We start from the raw sequence: 13,307 nt of genomic DNA, 5'->3' as shown, positions 1-13,307 counted from the left end.
GGCACTGCCTCACAGCCGGGACCATTCCTCACCTGCCCATGTGTCAAATGCCCCCAGACTGCTTCTCAGCCTGATATTGGGCGTCTGGAATCCATCACCATTTTGACATCCAAAAAATGAGCAAACACCCCCCCCCCCTACATAAAATGTGCCCCATTGTGTCAGGCTGCTCATTAATCTGCTCTTCCTTAATGGATGGCCAGAACAGATGACTGCCACATTTCCAAAAGAAGGGAGGACACTGAAACAGTGAAACAGGAGTAACACCTAGGCCTGTTTAGGAGTAATGTCTATAGCTGTTTAGGAGTACCACCTATGACTGTTTAGGAGTAACACCTAGGCCTTTTTAGGAGTAATATCTAGGCCTGTTTAGGAGTAATGCCTATGCCTGTTTAGGAGTAGCACCTAGGCCTGTTTATGAGTAACATCTAGGCTTGTTTGGAGTAACGTCTAGGCCTGTTTAGGAGTAACACCTATACCTGTTTAGGAGTAGCATCTAGGACTGTTTAGGAGTAACGTCTAAAGCTGTTTAGGAGTAATGCCTATGATTGTTTAGTAGTAATGCCTACACCTGTTTAGGAGTAGTGTCTAGGCCTGTTTATGAGTAGCGCCTAGGCCTGTTTAGGAGGAATGCCTACACCTGTTTAGGAGTAGCGCCTATGGCGCTTTAGGAGTAATGCCTATGGCTATTTAAGACTTCCGCCTAGGCCTGTTTAGGAATAGCGCCTATGGGTGTTTAGGAGTAGCGCCTAGGCCTGTTAGGAGTAGCGCCTAGGCCTGACCTGGAAACCCTGCAGTTTCATGATGACTTGATGAGCATTACACAGCTCCCTACATGTAATCTCCAAGTTTGTGGCTGCTAAGTCTCTGCAACCGGCTCCTTGCCGCTGCTCCTCCTGCAGGCCTTTGGGCCACTATCCCTGTTGACAGCTGAAATGATACGTTATTTTCTTGACCATGTGGGAAGGTGTGATTATCGGCTCTGGCTAACGACCACCTCTCTGGGGTCCAAATAACCGTGCTCAACCGGCTGCCCTCCTCTTAACCGCCCTCACCGAGGACATCCTGCTGTGCTTACACTTTCATGGGGCGTTTCCTCGGCCTCCATGATGGAGGTTCAGGAGAAACAACTGTGGTGCTGAGGGGGGGGGGAGCTCATCTCTCTGTACCTCACCATTTCAAATTAAATGATGCATTATTCGCCATAGGTGGACTGTAATGCTTCTTCTTGCATATCACTTACTGCTGTCCTTTGAGAAATACACACACACACACATTTGTCCTCATATCTTTGTGGGGACTCTCCATTCACCTCTCTGGTATAAAGCCTAATCTGAACAATGACAACCTTAACCCTAACTCAGCCCCAACTTTAACCATAAGTAACCAAACAAAATACAAGACACAGATTCTTGTAAAATTGAATTTCCCTTTGTGGGGACCAAAAAGTTGGCCCCGATACTGTCACATTGTGAATACACACATCCATATATATATATATATACACACCATTGAGAATGAAGCTTGGGAGTCACATCATTTTCTGGGGTTAAGGGCCTTGCTCAAGGGCCCAAAGGTCATGTGACTGTTCTGCCAGGGACGCCATTCGACCCAACAACCTTCTGATCATGGAGGCCTAACCCCGTGAGCCACACAGCACCCCCATCAGACAGGTCATTTTGAAAGGTGCAGTGACTGTTTTCACGTTGGCTAATGCCCCCCCCTCCCAATGCCCGCCCCCACTGAAAATGGCAATTTCATAACAGCCACGCGAGTGTGACCATCTGTGTGACATGGACAGTGATTTTGTCAGGGTTAAAATGTGCACTTCCACTGCTGGCCTGCAGGTCAGCACCATCCACCTGCCCTCTGGCCCTAATTGCCCCCCATGCCTCCCTGCTCGCCCCCCCCGCCCTTCTCTCTGTGGAGGCTCCATACCCCCTCCCCCTCCCCTGCTTTCATTACTGACCCTGCTGTTCTGGAGTGAGTTCATTCATTTTTTTATCATTTTTAGAGCAAATTGATCGGTATCTAAACCAACTGTCGCCTTGTAAACTGAAGGTTCGTTCAGTCTGTCCAGGTTTCACTGCTACTATGTCCATGTAATCTCTTTATGCTAGAGGGACCAGAGAAAACAGACTGAATATTATGTTTTCACTGCATTTATCTGCAACATGGAGGAGCAGGTTGGGGAGGGATGTTTAGAGATCTGTAAATATCTGTCCACATGTGAAAGATTTTACCAGTTCTTGATATCCTAATTGAAATTATTTAGGATGCATAAATGTATGGAATTACGAATCACTGAGGCTTGGAAGGGATGCTTAATTTGAATATTTGCAGCTGGGCCACTGCGAACCTGTGTTTAGTTTTTCATTTTTAAATTTGTGCTTATTGTATGAGGTAGATTCCCAAATATAATTATTTTACGCGATCGCAGAAAATATCTGTGATGCTTTATTCTGAAGTATATCATTGGAATATAAAAAAGTCTCTTTTGTTATTTGTGATCTTTGAAAGGAATATTGAGTTTAACTTTGCGAGTACTTGGGAAGAAGTTTCTGGGGGGGGGGTTACTGTAATAGTGCTCTGCTGGACCCCCCCCCCCCCTTCACCCATTCCTGAAATTGATTTGTGATGTGTTTTCCTTCTGCGGTCTTCTTGATAACAACAGGGTATTCATCCCTCAGTGCCATTCTTACGCACATCAGTAAGGAAACACAGATACCGTATGGCAACTTCAAACAGGCCTTTTGTGAAATGAAAAAATCGGGCATCGCTTCATTCCCCCTCTGTCCCGCTTACAAATTTATCAGGGAGCCTGTATCTCTGCTGCAAGGGACAGAAATTGGTAAAATACTGATTTCAAAGGCTTGGCACGGCGTCCTATTATTTAGTATCACCTTACGGTGCACAGTAAAGGCTGGTACAGACATTGTTCGAGTCCTTGTGATGCTTTTCATTATTGTAGGCCGCTCGTCTCAGATCAGATTACCCTAACTCCCATAACCGTCCAGCAGCACTTACTGAATACTGAGACCTTCCAGGAATGAAGTGTGAAGTTTCAATAGTTGTCAGTCAAGGTTTAAATACATTAAATCATCTGATACTGACCCCCGTCTCTTTTATGCGTGCAGAATGAGAAACCGCGAGTTCGTAGTGTATCTGATATTCCTCCTAACTGTTTTCCTCCTTTCTCAGTTTTCTTTTGCTGACCCTCTCTCTCTCTCTCTCTCTCTCTCTCTTTTTTTGACCGTAAGAAACAGGTGTTTTTTGTTTCTTTTGATCTTTTCTGGTTGGAGTGATTAAGCTTTGCTTTAGATTATTTCAAGAAAAGATTATCCTAAGTGCTTGTTCTTAGATAAATATAAGTTTAATATACAAACAAATGACTTTTTTTTATTAAATGGGGGGAAGGTGGTTATGTGAAACCAGGCTCCGCACACATTGTACGTTAAATTCCCAGATGATGGCAGAGAAAATGTACAACACACTGGACGTTTGATGATAATTGTCTTCCCTCTATAGTTTTGTTCGATTCCTCGACGTGTCATTGTATCCCTGTGAATGGGCTTGCCTCTCCACCGTGACATCAGAGATCCCTGGGGGAATTAAAGAAAGGAAGACAATGGGGCCTCATTTCACAGACTCTCTGTCACATGTGCACGTCTTTTACTGATAATGAATGTTTTCAGCATTGAGCAGAAGTGTTTTCATTGTCCCTTGGCCCGTCGCACTCAGAAATCTAGCTGTATCCTATGCTGCTCATAGAGATGCATTAGTAGGACACCTTAAAAATGAAATTCAGGTTCAGAGCTCCAAATACACTCTCCTCTAGTGTTGAAGTACCCCCCCCCCCCCTTAAGTGCTTCCTCTGACAGCTGTGGAAATCAAGGTTTTCACTTGGTCACTCATGCTTTATGCAAGTTTCTCAGAGTGCCTGACCTCTCCTGACATCCAGCTTCCTATAAGTCTCAGAGAGCTGTTACGTCGCGCGTTTGAAAGCTGCATGGTTTGTATATCGCTAATCACGTTGGCTCCAAAAAATGTGTTTAGTAGCGAATATTTGCGCTTGAGACCGGTTAGGTAAATCGTATGAGAAATATTAATCCACACAGCACTGGGATTGAGTCCCCCCCGTTTAAATCGCTGCTGTCCCCCGCTGCTGTCCATGGCTCTCGTCGCGGTTAAAGCCACATACGCCGCGGCCGATCTGACAGGCATCGGAGAAAACACGTCAGGCAGCGCCCGGCGAAAACTGCCCATCTCCCTAATAAGCACTTGCGTGCAGAAGAGCGGGTAATTGATGATTACAAGTGTGGACAGTAAGAGTGTTTGTCAGATCACCCAGAAAAAAAGATAGAAAAACACAGCACGTGCATCTGGTGCATTCCGTAATGACACCTCTGCGGTCTGCTAACTAGTCATTGTTAGAAAAAACGATTGCCCCCTTTTTTCTGTGTATTTTATATCTTTCCAAGTAGCCTCTTGTCTATATTTTGTTATTTAGAGGTATAATTTAAGTCCACCCATCCACATTCAATAACCGCTTATCCAGCAGGCTACACGGTCGTACCGTATAATTAAAGTCATATCAGTAAATAATAATGCAAGAAAGATTTGCATTGTGTTTATAGTACACCAGTAAATATGCATGTGTGTTTGTACGTATAAACTGACCTCTGTAATTGACAAAGCCAATGGAAAAACGGGGAGCTGTTTTTCAAATGCAGCTTGCGAGATGAGCCCTGTTTTTGTCCCGGACCTACAGCGCAATTATCCTTCTTAGCGGCGTTTAGCACTTGTTAAACGGACGGTTGGGGGTGGGTGTGTGTGGAGCTGAGGGCCATACGGTCTTTTAAAGCTGAGTGATTTACACAATTCATTAAAGGCAGTGATTTTTCTCTTAGCGTCATATTAAATGGTTACTTACTCTCAAATGCTCCCAGGGGGCTCGGATTGTTGGGCCGCGCACAGATTAAAGTTTGCATTGAAAGAGAAATTGAATTCAGGGGTAATCAATAGCATAATGGGCCGGTATGTGGAGCCCTCCTGCCTGAAATGAAATTACCATATTTTTAATCTTAATTTTCCACTCTGTTTATCTGACAGTGCGGATGTGCAATCCAAACAGATAATGAGAGAGTGGGATATTGACACGGCGGTCCTCTGGAGTGCTTGTTTCTGTGATTAAACGCCGTGATCTGTGATTACTTTGTGTCGGGAGTCAGGGCAGCTGGCCAGGACCGCGGGGAGGGAGCGGCCCGGAGCAGATGTAGCGGCGTGCGCTTCAGAAGCGCCGGCGGTATTCAGCAGCCCCGCCGCAGACTGCGCCCCGGCATTGGGAATAAGCGGGGAAGCGATCTGCTTCTCATATCCCCCGCCCCCGATCGGCCCCCATGTCATCTGCGACAAGTACAGCGACAGCAAACTTTGCACAATAAGTATCATTAACCTGATACCTCCACTGTTCCCAATAATAATAATAATGGCATTTTGGGGTCTGATGCGGCGTTCAGCGCTGCCAAAGTAGTTTAAACCGAAGGGAAATGAGGGAACATAATCTGCGCGATCGAACGTGTAGGAATTCAGTAAAATACAGGTGGAGGCTCTGATACGGGATTAATAGGCCTACTTACTGAGTGATTTATTCGGAGGTGCGGTGCCTGTTTCTCAAGTGTGCCATAGTTGACTGATAAGTGGAGTGAGGACTTCCGAGAAAAGCGTCAGGTGCAAAACTTCAAATTAAAAAAGATTAATGAATTGTGTTTTGAACAGAAAAATCTCGCGCCCAATATGTTTTTGTTTTGTGAAGCCAACTGAGGTGGGAGAGACCTTGAAGTGAAGAAGCGGTGGGACCTGTGATCAGGCCTGGATCTCCCCGCTCCCAGGTAGATCTAGTGAGACAGCAGGGAAAGGAAATTTTGACAGGCTGTGGCAGGATTAGGACGAGCGAATTTGCAACCTTTGTTCCGTGCTGGCAATGTGAGGGGGTTACAGGAAGACGGGATGTCTGAAACAGCACCCCCCACCCTCCATGTGCCTACAAACTGAACATCAGACAAACTCTCCTACGCTTGACATGACTATTTTAGGTCTGGTGAGAAACGTAAACAAGGACGTTTCATACTGTATCTCCGCCGGCCTAAAATGCGATCACTCTCTGAGCTGTTATTTTAGAAATGCACGATCTGATATTCAGAGTATTTTTGCATTTCTTATCTCTCCACACCTACCACCTGTTTTTTTTTCTTCTTGGAATCATGGTAGTTTCAGATAAATGACGCATAAAGGCTTGTCGCAAAACTGAAAAAAAGATCCGGCAAGGTGACTATGTACTTGTTCACTAATTAAACGCAAAAATGCCTTTTACACAAGGGCAAGGTAGGCTATAACAAGGAGGGATTTTACTGCCGTTACTGTACTTTGAAAATATGTTCTATGAGTCATTTTCTGTACAGTATCATGCCGGTTCAGCATTTTCTTAAGCCCCCCAGTGGCTGATGTACTCCCCAGTCTAACCTGCACCACTGAGGTTGTCTTGACGGTACCTGTCTGTAGCTCACACTTGGTGGTTTTGGCCATAATGTTGGTTCGAATGATGGACTCGGACTGCTGTGCTCCCTCGCCTTTGCTCACGCTCGGTGAGTGATTTACCTTATCTTGTTCATTTCATGGGATGAACAGTGGGAACGGTGTCATCTCCGTGTGACATTCTGATTCTCTTAGGTAACACTGCTAATCTCACTCCCGGCTAAGGAGCAGGCTCGCATTTCAGCGGTGTGGTTTTTGGCTTTTGTGTAGGGCGGTGTTCAAATGACCACAGACCTGTAGTTGGTCTAGAGGGCGGGGGCTGGCAATAACAATTAGCCCTGGACTATGGGGTCCCCTGCAGTAAATTTTGCTGAGCGGGGGGATCCTCCACGATAACCATTGCTGAGCGGGGGGATCCTCCATGATAGCCTTTGCTGAGCGGGGGGATCCTCCACGATAACCATTGCTGAGCAGGGGGATCCTCCACGATAACCATTGCTGAGCGGGGTAAGTTTTGCTGAGTGGGGGGTCCCCACGATAAATTTTGCTGAACAAGAGGTTCCATATAATGAATTTTGCTGAGCTTGGGAGTCTCCCATGATAAACTTTGCTGAGCAGGGGGGGAAGCAGCTCTGTTGGTGTGTAATGTGTAGTAGCCAGGGGATGAAATACCTAATTACAGGAAACTAAAAATAAAAAATAAAAATGACGCTAGGCCCAATCCATCCCTAAGCCACAGAGTAGCCTTCACGTCAAATGTGCCCCCATCCCCCCACACTGGCAAAACGCCCTTCACTTTTCAGCCATGAAAGACGAGGGGAAAGGTGCGCAAATGGTAAGAGAGGCTGACCTCATCGCTAAAGAAGGTAACTTACAGCCCTGAGCGTAAGGAGGGGCTGCTCATGGGTGATGTCACCCCTTTTGTGGACTGTCAGTGAGGCTTTGGGTGTGTGTGTGTGTGTGTGTGTGTGTGTGTGTGTGTGCGTGCGTGCGTTGTGGATTTTAATTTGCTAAAAATCTGTAACTGCAATAAAAAAACTAAGAATGCAAAAACTTAGCATTTTTCCCATAGAAGTGAATCAGCAGTCCCCATAAAGACATGGTTGCAGGTTTGTGTGTGTGTGTGTGTGGTTGTGTTGGGAACCGGCTTTGCTAAAACAGAAGCCTACATGTCGGACTGCTGGCGATCTGGTTTAATGCGGCGAGGTTCCCGCATTTGCGGTGCTGCCTGAGCCGTTCGCATTATACCGCGGCGACGGAGCTGGAGAAGCTTCGGCGGCCAGGATTGATGAAGCCGCCGTGACTTTAATGAGGTGTCAGGAGCTGTAGGGAACCTCCGAAGAAAGTGGGGGGGGGGGGGGGGGGTTTAAGTGAGTCAAGACTGGGGGCAGCTGAACTTTAAAGGGCACCCTGATGTACCCCGAGCTCTGCATGCCAGCCCGGTGACTCTGCAGACGCTTCAGATGGCGTCTGTCCCGCCTGTGGCAGAGGCCTGTTCACTTTGCGCCAAACTCTCGCCGCTTCTTTAGCTGAATTTAACCCCCCCTCATTTTTTCTAATGTGGAGACCCACAGGGTTGATGGCAGACCTACAATGTGGCTGTTGTATGGTTACTGTCAGCTCTTTCGGATGAGGCTTCCTGTTCATTAGGCTCCCTTTCACCTCCGCACAATGAGCTAGCTTTGCCGCGATACTGAGTCGACGCCCATCTCTTCAATTCGCCGTGAATAGTTGTAAATAGTGTTTATGCAAGCCCATTGTTGCCTTTTGTCCGGCCGGCCTTAATGCGCAGTGATTGGTCTGCTTTTGAGGCCCGAGACGCATTATGCTAGCCGTGTGATTCCTGATGTGTGCTTTCGCTTCTCAGCCGGTAAACAGCGTGGCTGTAAACTCCCCACGGACCGCGCCGCTCACATAAACTGGGACATTGTGCTGGGACCGGGCTGGGTGTGTGTCTGCACCCCGCTGCCAGTAGCATTTACACGGTTTGATTGTCCACTACAGCCACTGGACGTTTTATTATAAGCGGAACATGCTTCTCTTGGCTAACTTCGACAAAGAAGCCACTTAAAGAAGTATTGAAAAATGTCTTTCTTATTGTTTTATTTTTATACGCCATTGTTGAAAAGTCTGATATGTGACGGGAATTGACAATACCACTCTGCAGAGCTATACTGTGCTGTTTTTTTATTTGTAATTTCAAATAAAATTTATCTAAGACATCAGTGGTTTTAAAAAACTGTACTTTCCCATTTTCCCACCTGTTCAAAGCCTTATAATTTCATTCTGCTTTTATCGCTGGGAAGTGAGTATGCCAACCCCCCGGTTAAGTCTGATGAGCCCACGCTGTGAAGTGAACTGGTGTTTTATGCACAACACCTGGGAGAAATCCGTGTTTTGTTTGGTACACAGACAGCGGCACGATAAGATTGTTTGTGTGTGTGTCGTTCTTGAGGATGGAGATGATGTTTGGGAGACATGAGAATGAAGACCAACTTCAGAGGGCCTGAAGACTGAAAAAAGAACAAGAGTGGGTATGTTGAGCAAACACTGCCATTGTGTCTGTGGTCCCCTGTCTTATCTGTTTGGGACAATGTTCCTGCCTGAGTCCCTCACTCCTGGGGAGTAACCGATAGCACTGGCTTTTCTCTCCTCAGATGGCTCCTGTAAGGCAGGAGATATCTGCTGTGAGGATTACACCGTGCCCGCTTCAAAAGGGTCTCTACAAAGGTATGCAGAGATCCCCCACTCCATTCAAGGGGCTTCTAACGCACTCCCATGATTACATGTTAAAGAGGTAACAGATAGCGTCCCATTGTTGTCAACAGATCTGGTGTGCTTGACTTTTTCCTCTCTCCGCCTGAAGTGTTCTCCTGCCAAGCAAATTTACAGCCAGCCCCCAGGGGGCTTGGAAACGAGGAAGGTTCCAGATGCTATCCCGTTTACTCCTTAGACCCTCTGCAGCCTTTGACGCACGTACTGCATGGCATTCCTTAGTGCGGCACATGTGAACTTTGACAGAATTCCCGCTCTGAAGGCGGGGCTCGTTTAAATGCTTGTCTGTGTAAAAAATGTTTTTGTTGGTGGTGTTAAAGCATTAAAAACATTATTTTTGGGTGAATATCAGGTTTTTTCCATGCCTCACTCATGTAGTGAACAGTTACGGAGCCAAACAGCAGTGTGCTTTCCTTGTGTATTTAATTTTTCCCTGCGTTTTCGGTTTGTTTCCGGTGTCTCTGGTTCCTCGTCTCGCTGAGCCCTCCCCGGGCTGGCTGGTGCACTTCCGGAAAGATCTGAAGCTGCTCCTGCTCACGTTTCCCGGTAGCCTGGGACCCAGTGGCAGACCAGAGAAACAGCACGTCTAGCGGGCCGGTTGTTCGCCAGGTGCCAAATGTCTCCTTGGGTGGGGGCTCATTCAGATGCTCCGGCCAACTTGCGTCCTGCACTCCCTGGCAGGACAATTAATTAAGTTCTGCCGTTGCCGTGCCCCCCGGGGCTCCGCCAGCGGGTGTGAGACGGTTCCGAGTTGTAAGACCCAGATCGGGTGAGCACTTTCGTTCTCTGTGTCAGATACCAGCCCAGGGAATATCATTTTTCATCCCCAGACGTCATTTTTATAAAATCCACTTTTAACAGAAATAAAATTAGTACACTTGACCCCCACCCCCCAATGCAATGATTTCAATATCTGACATATCTGTGGAAATAACTGGAGATATTTATCTTAGAAGGCTTTGCCATGTGGACATACTGTGTGAAGGCTATGGACCCCGGATCAGTCTGATCTAATAAAACTTTACATTTCCACAGAAATGGGCAGGATCCAAATAGCAGGTAGTATAGTGGTTGAAAGAGTGTACGTCTCGGAAGGCCGTGGGTTCAAATCCCAGAAAAAACCATTGGTGTTGTGCCAATCAGCAAAACACTGGACTGGATTAGTTTCTCATTAAGTGGGAGATGACATAAGCAAGGAAAGTTCTAGTATGTCCAAAAAATACATCTACTGCTGAAATAAATAATGCGCTTGACTGAATGGATGTTCTAGCAGGATGGATGCTGGATGCTGTCATGCTGGTTGCTGTATTGGGGATGCAGAGAAGTCACTATCCTGAATGTAGCAAAGCCATCTATGGGATGGAGAACCGACTGAACCAGGGCTGATATGTCGGTCCTGTTTCAGAGAAGCATCAATACCGTCTTTTTACACGCGGTGCCTGGTTCATGGGGGACATTCTCAGCCATTTTGGCTGTTTGCCAGCCGTTGGTCAGTCATGCAAAAGAAATGCTAAGAACATTAGCCCATTGCTATAACCCTTCACCACACATAATGTATTCGGATTCTTGATTGATCTCAATGGTCACATTAATATTCACAGTGTTCTGGATAATCAGGCTTATGCTGTACATGATTTGCTTGTATTGATTATGTGACAGGCCTCCTACCGTAGCACTGCAAAGTTATTTATACTTATTGCATTGATATTATATTTGCATTAACTATGATTCGACCAAGTAGTGGAGATTACTGGCAGGATGCAAATGGGGGGAGGGGCTGTCTCATGACTTTGGTTTAATCAGAGTCCTTAGCTGGTGTCTCAGCTAGAATCGATCTCCATTGACAGGGGTTTTAATGTGCTGTGCTGTTTGTATTATATATTGAAATGATTTGATTGAACTTGGGGCGGGATCGGCTGTAATGCTTCCGTGTGTTCAGCTGGGGAGTGAGATCTTGTGACCACGGCTCAAAAGTATACAGACACTATAATCTGACTTTTCACAGTAAAAGTCCTCGTACACCAGTGTTTTTGAAAGACTTTTGTTTAAGAAAGTATGTTCAATAAGCAGGAATATAAGCAGTAACTTTATTTGTTTTCCCCTAAGTCTTAGTTAGCATTTAGCAGTTTAATGTGACAGCGTGTTAATAGAGCTGAAGCCTGTTGATTTCTCACACCAGGCAAATCGCAGATGCTCATCACCGTTACCTAGAGCTACCAGCTAATGAGCATCGGTGGGATCTGTGGTCTTATCTCTCCATTTAGAGTCCCTCCCACATTTAACGCTGATAAAAGTCCAATGTTTCAGGGAACGCAGAGAAACCAAGACATTTAGCATGTATAAATACTGCTGTGGGCATAATTACCGTCTGCACCCTGGGTGGTGTGAGAGACTCATGCCTGAGGAGCTGCTTTAGCGAGACAGGCCTCATCCTCTTTGATTTTTGTTGACATGGGGTCGCGACGGATGTGTCCCGCGAGGCCCCTTCTTATGTCAGAAAGCCGTTTTAGATAAATGCGGGGGAGCCGGCGGTCAGTGCAGCCGAAGACGAGAGGTTATCAGTGGGAGGGGGCTGACGTGCAGTTGGCAGGCCTAAGTAATCACCTTGACCTCCAGCCCGCTGGAGGTGGTTATCACAGTCGGGGCGATGGGGGTTTTACGTTATGGGGGAGCGACGGGGGCTTTACACTACAGAGGAGGGATGGGAGGCTTTACGTTATGGGGGGAGCGACGGGGGCTTTACATTGCGGGGGAGCGACGGGGGCTTTACGTTACGGGGGGAGTGACGGGGGGCTTTACGTTATGGGGGGAGCGACGGGGGCTTTACGTTACGGGGGGAGCGACGGGGGCTTTACGTTACGGGGGGAGTGACGGGGGGCTTTACGTTATGGGGGGAGCGACGGGGGCTTTACGTTATGGGGGGAGCGACGGGGGTTTTACGTTATGGGGGAGCGATGGGGGCTTTACGTTATGAGGGGAGCGACAGGGGCTTTACGTTATGGGGGGAGCGACGGGGGCTTTACGTTATGGGGGGAGCGACGGGGGCTTTACGTTATGGGGGGAGCGACGGGGGCTTTACGTTATGAGGGGAGCGACAGGGGCTTTACGTTATGGGGGGAGCGACGGGGGCTTTACGTTATGGAGGGAGCAAAAGGTGGCACACTGATGCACCAGTCTGTGCATCACCAGCCAAAATGTGGATATTTCTAGAAGAGAAGCTGACAATAAGGGGACATTTAAGGAAGTATGTGGATTTATGTAGAGGAGCAATAAGACACATTTGTAGTGCGCAGGGGTGGGGATTTTTAAGAACTTGGGGAGGGGGGATCCACAGGCACCTTTTCTCCTTGGCAATTGTCACCTTCAGTATTCCCCATAAACCGAACTACAAGTTGCTATTTTTTTTCTAAAAGCATTGATCATTGGGGCATGGCCAATATGGAGTTTTATCCATCCCAAAGTCTATTCTATGGGCTGCTTATGGAAGCATATTTGCTTAGGGCAGCCATGCAAATTATTACTTAGTGCCCTGAAAGCTGATAACGCAAATTAGATACCCATTAAAGTGAACAATGTATATGGAATTTAAAAAAGATTGTGAGTGATACCTGGAGCGATGCAGGAGTCATGTGTGATTAAATATGCCCATGACTTCAGCCCACGGACTTGGAAAAGTAGGGAAAGATCTTTATCATCAGTAGAAGGTTATTATAAACCCAAATGTCCATGGACAGCTTCCACATGGAGCGTGTCTTTTATTTCTGAAAGCAAGTGACCATATTCAGACTCAAAAACACACCGATGTGGACACGTGATTTAAATCAAATTTTCCAAGTGCTTCAGAAAATTGTGGACTTCATTAATTCTTGCAAATCTATAAGGAAAAATGGAGTTGGCTTTTATTTGTTTGGCAGAATGGTGATAAAATATAAAGAAGTATAATTATTAATATTGACTGTTGAAAAAAAGCAGCAATTATATTTGATCATGCTGTAAGT

The 13,307-nt window shown here is 46.5% G+C and overlaps 1 long non-coding RNA gene across 1 annotated transcript in view; it reads left to right on the top strand.

Annotated features, from left to right (window-relative positions):
- Positions 1-9,655, top strand: part of LOC111834150 (uncharacterized) — a 30,356-nt gene extending 20,701 nt beyond the window's left edge. The window contains exons 3-5 of the long non-coding RNA XR_002835930.2: positions 8,990-9,068; positions 9,192-9,264; positions 9,363-9,655. This is a non-coding gene — a long non-coding RNA (uncharacterized lncRNA). The remainder of the gene's footprint in view (positions 1-8,989; positions 9,069-9,191; positions 9,265-9,362) is intronic.
- Positions 9,656-13,307: the final 3,652 nt, after the last annotated feature.

The sequence above is a fragment of the Paramormyrops kingsleyae genome, chromosome 16 (genome assembly GCF_048594095.1).
Source record: "Paramormyrops kingsleyae isolate MSU_618 chromosome 16, PKINGS_0.4, whole genome shotgun sequence".
NCBI lineage: Eukaryota > Metazoa > Chordata > Actinopteri > Osteoglossiformes > Mormyridae > Paramormyrops > Paramormyrops kingsleyae.
This window is presented reverse-complemented; position numbering and strand designations above follow the sequence as displayed.